Below are 6,542 nucleotides of genomic sequence, written 5' to 3' on the forward strand. Positions count from 1 at the left end.
AGATAGTACAGTGGTAGGGGGTTTGTCTTGCATGCAGCTGATTCAGGATGGATGTGTGATTAGAATCCTGGCATCCCATATGGTCCCCCGAGCCTGCCTAGCAGTGATTTTTGAACACAGAGCCAGGAGTAACCCCCCAAAACAAAGCAAAAAAAAAGAATCATTGGTGCCTTTTTCTCTCTGGAACCCCTTGTGGCCATTGTCAGACCACTGGGGTGCGTCTTTGAACTAAGTTGTCTTCCTCCGAAGCAATGAACCTCTTCAGCTGGACTCTCAGGGGCTATTCTGGCCCTTTCAGGACAATTTTAGGGACACAGAAACCACTACATTCATTAAAGGTATCCCAACAAAGTTATCCAGGAAAATGTGTCTTTCTAAGGACTAAAGATATAACACAGTGAGGAGGGCGCTTATCTTGAACACAGCTGAGAGCTCGGTTTGATTTCTGGCATCCCTTATGGTCCCTTGAATCTACCGGAGTGGTTCTGGGTGAAACGCCAGGAGTAACCCCGAGTGATCCAGGTATGGCCCCTAAACAAAAAACCAAAACAAACAAAAATGGAAAATGCCCCTTTCCAAAAGCTGCAATGAGATGGTATAAAGGACATGGTCTCTCAAACCCTTTAAGTTCTTGAGATTCTGACACATTCGCTGACCTTTGCCAACCTTTCTTCCAATCTTTAGAAATAACAATTTGGGGCAGGAGAGATACATGGAGGCAGGGTGTTTGCCTTGCATGCACAAGGACAGTGATTCAAATCCCAGCATCCCATATGAGCGTAGAGCCAGGAGTGACCCCCGAGAGCTGCCGGGTGTGTCCCAAAAACCAAAAAAAAAAGAAAAAAAAGAAAGAAATAACAATTTATTGTGACATATTTATAATAATACTTAGTATTATAGACTTAGATAAAATAAGTTCAAAATGTTTGGGAAAATACGATCAATTTATAATAATATATCTGGACTAACCTACCTCCTCACATATGTTTTCAAAACACTTTCATCCGCTTTATGATGAACAGCAATTATAATGCCCACCAGGTAGTTCTTGTTATCTTCTTTCCACAAAAACTGGGGGTAGCTGAGGATAGCTGAAAGGGCAGGTGTGGGACCACGTGATCTATGAGGCTTCCCAGAACTGGGTAGAAAGTGTGGGAGCTAAAAAGACTTGTAGAGAGATCAGAGCATGAAGGGGACTGAAAGGGTACAGGTAGGCCAGTCAGCACCTGCCCAGCAGATGCTGGGAAAGTCCTCAGTCTGAGCTCTGCCTCATTCCAATCCCACCTGCACCTGATTTGAAATCGGTCAGGGATGGCCCAGAGTGATGTGGCTCGTGAGTATTATGGAAGAGCCATAGGCTGGTTAGAGTCTTCCATTTCTAAAGGAGTCACCTTCTGAGAAGACAAGGATGGAGAGGAGGGATAGGGGAACAGTGGGATCATAACTACACAGTAGTTCAGGCCTTGGCGCCGTCCAATTCCACAGGATGCCCCAGGAGTGTTCAGGGTCCGGATATTTCCATAGCAGTTCCAATTGCTACTCTCTGATGAACCTTCATATGGAAAGAAATATTGACTTAAGGAAGCAGAATAGTTCTGACCCATCGTTAGTCCTTGGAAAGAAGTTGCATTAATAACATATCTATCAAAAAAAAATAACATAGCTATCTAGGCCTATAACAGATTAAAAAAGCACACTCAGCAGTGGAAATACTTTTGATAGTATTATTAACTGACTAGACAATTCATTTGAAACCTGGCTTGTGGGAGCTGGAGAGATAGCACAACCGTAGGGCATTTGCTTTACAAGTGGCCGACCCAGGAGCAATGTTGGTACAAATCCCGGCATCCTATATGGTCCCCTCCCCAACCTGGTGCCTGCCAGGAGCCATTTCTGAGCAGAGAGCCAGGAGTAACCCCTGAGCACTGCTGGGTATGACCCAAAAAAAACCAAACAAACACCCTCTCCCCAGATTCTCCCCATGCTAAGGACACAAATAGTGAATGCTCTTTGCAGAGTTTCAGAACTGCCCAGACCTGTGTATTTAAAGCTTGATCTCAGGGAGCACTGCTTTGAGAGTCTTGAATTGTCTAAGCCCCCATCTTCTTTGGGAGGGCACTCAGAAAGAGTCTTCGTGGGCCCGGAGAGATAGCATAGCATAGCAGTGTTTGCCTTGCAAGCAGCCGATCCAGGACCTAAGGTGGTTGGTTCGAATCCCGGTGTCCCATATGGTCCCCCTGTGCTTGCCAGGAGCTATTTCTGAGCAGACAGCCAGGAGTAACCCATGAGCACCGCCAGGTGTGGCCCCCCCCCCAAAAAAAAAAGAGTCTTCGTGTCACTACTAGGGCCACAATTTGTAGAGCAAAGAAAAGCATTTTCCACTGCTGTTTATTTGGTATTTACAACAAATACTGTTACATCTTCACTGTCTCCAAGAGCACATAGGAAATAAAAACTCACTCACCAGCCAGGACTAGAAGGCCCCACAGCAGCCACAGCGCAGACATGTTGAGGGCAAAGCTCCAAATCCCGAAACGTCTCCAGAATAAAAAATAGTTCAAAGGTGTGAGAATATTGACCACTCCCAGAACCACATCCCAAAATATCCTATTTTCTTGAAAAGGTATTTTCTATGAAAAAAGGACATTTTCTCATGTCTGCATAAAGAAAGGTAATAATTTGGGCTGGAGAGATAGCATGGAGGTAAGGCGTTTGCCTTTCATGCAAGAGGTCATCGGTTCGAATCCCAGCATCCCATATGGTCCCCCGTGCCTGCCAGGAGCAATTTCTGAGCATGGAGCCAGGAGTAACCCCTGAGCACTGCCGGGTGTGACCCAAAAACCACAAAAAAAAAAAAAAGAAAGGTAATAATTTGAGTTATAATGGAGTTATAAATTATATAACTATGATTTACGTCAAATGGAGACACACACCACACAGCTTTTCCCGTTCTGCTGGGCTCACATCACTCTGGTGCTATTTCAAGAAACTAGATAGTTGGAATCTGGAAACAGGGGCCTGATCTCAGGTACACGGCACCCATGATCCCAAGAGGTTATTATTAAAAGTGAATATAAACAGGAGAGCTTTGCATTAGTGTTTCTCTTCCTTTGGATTCCTTTTCCTCTGGTTGGAGGAAAGTCTTCTTTAACACTTGTTTGGCCTTTGGATCAAGAAAAGTAAGGACAGAACTCTGTCTGTTCTTCTCCAGAGGGTCTCAGTCCCCCTGGGTCACCAAATTTGCAGATCTCTGCAGAAAAGAAGAACCGCTTAAATCCATAGATAAGACTGTTTCTGGGCAGCAAAAATAGTAACTTCTGGAACCTAGTGGAAAGATGCACTTTGTTGTGTATGTAGATATTTTAGGGGATTATTATGTTACTGACCCTACCCTGATCAGTGATTGTGCCCTACCCTAGGGTGTGACCTGCCATTCTGCCCCCACCCTAGGGTGGTACCTGATTCTGCTTCCACCATTGGGTGGTACCTGATTCTGGGGGATAAAAACTAGGGTCTGTGGAAGGCGAGATGCTTTTGGCTGGAACTTATGCTAGAGTCTTGGACCTCAGTCTTGTCTACCGAATCAAGCTGATATTTCCACAAGCCTGACTGCCAAGCTGTTTACCCACCGTTTCACTCACAGAACCGTCAGCTGGACGGGTGGCAGACGCGTGCTGCGAGCTGAAGGGGAAAAGACCTCATCCTCATCCCTCCATCAGTCAACCCCCATCAAGGGCTGACTAGCAAACAGCACTTTTCACAACATATTAAACTAGCTCATTTCCCAAGCATAACATTTGTTATCTGAGTTAAGCAGACTTTACTAGGAAGAGTCAACGCAATGCAGATGACTCCAGAACAGAGTCTTTGTTACAATGGCCCTAGACACAGCATGTCCACAGTGTCTCTGCAGTCAGCTGGGCATGTGTCTGCCTGCGATGGGTCTGTGAGACCCCACTTAGCCTCCTGCACTTCCAACCATCTTTAAAATGCCATCAGATCTACATAGCTCAATGTTCCTGAATGCATCCCTTTCTCTTTTCCTGGAGAGTACAATGATAATAGACAGCACAGGAGTATCCACGACTGGATGGAGCAGCAGGCCCACCAGGTAAATGACAGCCTGGACCTACTTGGGGCCAGCAAATCCCAGGTCTCTACTCAGCCCTTCCTCTTCCCTCTACTTCGTATATTATTATTTTCAAAACATTATCTGTATGTGTAAAGCCACTATACATCTAATATGTGCATCTCATATATAATCTATGCACCTAATACATGCATCTAATATGTTACATATCAGATTAATATATGCACCTAATATATAATACATAAATCTAATTATATATATATTCATACAACATAATACATTTAATACATGCAAATTAATAGTCTGTAAATCTAACAATGCATCTAATATAAAATATATGCATCTGTTATAATATATCTAATGTATGTGGTCTGATATATAACATATGCACTATGCATCTAACACAGACCACTACTTCCTCAGTCAAACCACTTTCCTGAAAAGTAGACAAACTGTTCCCATGAATGTTCTCTTCCTTACATGCCCCTGAACCAGAGTCATAGCAGCTCCTGGGACACTCATGCTGTCTGACAGCCTGACCAGAGGAGATGAAGGCTCCATCCATCCCCACATGAGCTCGCTTACTCCAGACGAAAGAAAAGCTGCCCTATGTATCACTTCAGGCAGCTCTCCTGCTCTCCTTGCCTCTCTACCTGCTTCGTCCCTGTGCCTGAGAGCTCCTTCTAGCTGCCTCATGAATTCTCTTTCTGCCTTGCCCTCTCCTGCCCTGCACACCTGCGGTAATGGCCAGCCTGGAAGACAGCTATGTAGACTTTCCACTGCAACAACAGCACGGCAGTCATCAGTCATCAAGACCCTTCTACCAACAGGGTCACATTTGCCTCAGGACAACTTTGGAGAGAAACTAGGAGGTTCTGTTCATGTCACTTTGTGCAAAGTTGCATTTTCCCTTGCTATGTGAACATCTGTATTTACTAATTTTTTTTACTTTTATTTATTTATATATTTTTGGTTTTTGGGCCACACCCGGCAGCGCTCAGGGGTTACTCCTGGCTCTACACTCAGAAATCGCTCCTGGCAGGCTCGGGGGACCATATGGGATGCAGGGACTCGAACCACTGTCCTTTGGCATGCAAAACAAATGCCTTACCTCCATACTATCTCTCCGGCCCCATGTATTTACTAATTTGTGAGTGATGATAACCAGTCTGGAAGGACTCAGAGACTCACTACTTCTCTCTGTATCTCTCTGTCTCTGTCTCTGTCTTTCTGTCTCTCTCTGTCTCTGTTTCTCTCATCTACTCTAGAGGCACACAGAGCTTACTTATTTACTCTTGAATCTGTGCTCAGGGATCACTCTTGGTGGGCTTGGAGGACCCTATGGGGTGCTGGGGATGGAACCCGGGTTAGCCCACATGGCAGACATTGGCCCTCCCGCTATTCCATTTGTGCTAGCCCAGTTTCTCTTTTCCTAGACAGGTCAGTCCTTTCCTCATGAAACAGACTGAACAGACTGGAAGCACACAAACCTGCTCTTCTCACTCACAACCTGTCTGAAAATTTCCAGAGTAAGAATTTCAGGATAGGATCATGTCCTGAAGTGGAGGTGTGGCAGGTTGTTTTTTGGATACAGATCAAAAGAGATTTTTAACTCTTATTCCCCCAAATTTTTGAAGTTTGCCTACTCTGTCAGACTTCAGCTTTTAGATATTTTGGCCTCTAATTTTTCTCCAGGCTCCAGAGAAAATAGAAGTCGATAGGAAAGGAGCCAGAGAGGTAGCACAGTGGTAGGGCATTTGCCTTGCATGCAGCCGATCCAGGACTTGATCAGACTTGAACTGTGGTTCAAATCCCAGCATCCCAATATGATCCCCCCATGCCTGCCAGGAGCGATTTCTGAGCGCAGAGCCAGGAGTAATCCCTGAGCACTGCCAAGTGTGACCCATAAAAAACCAAAACCGAAAAAAAAAAGAAGTCGACAAGGATAATCACCATTTGCAGGTTGCCTGGTTAATGTGATGGGAGAAGAAGAGCAGCCAAGAATGAGGTAGTAGCCAGGCATCTCTGCTCGTCCTGAAACTCAGAGTTCATGAAAGATTTCACATTTGCACTACTACCCGCTTCCATTGAACTGCCTTGCTTCTTTCTTATTTTTCCTTCTTTTTTTGTTTTTGTTTTTGTTTTTGGGCCACACCTGGCGGTGCTCTGGGGTTACTCCTAGCTGTCTGCTCAGAAATAGCTCCTGGCAGGCACGGGGGACCATATGGGACACCCGGAATTCGAAACCAACCACCTTTGGTCCTGGATCGGGCTGCTTGCAAAGCAAACGTCGCTGTGCTATCTCTCCGGGCCCATACATTCTTTACTTTGTACATGTTCCCACATCCAAAGGTTACCCATATCATTGCTTTAAAGTAATCTACATTTTTATAATAAATATATGAAAGAACAGTCAAAAACATACTACCATTTGGGGCTGGAGTGATAGCCC

This window comes from Suncus etruscus, chromosome 12, assembly GCF_024139225.1.
Source record: "Suncus etruscus isolate mSunEtr1 chromosome 12, mSunEtr1.pri.cur, whole genome shotgun sequence".
Lineage (NCBI taxonomy): Eukaryota > Metazoa > Chordata > Mammalia > Eulipotyphla > Soricidae > Suncus > Suncus etruscus.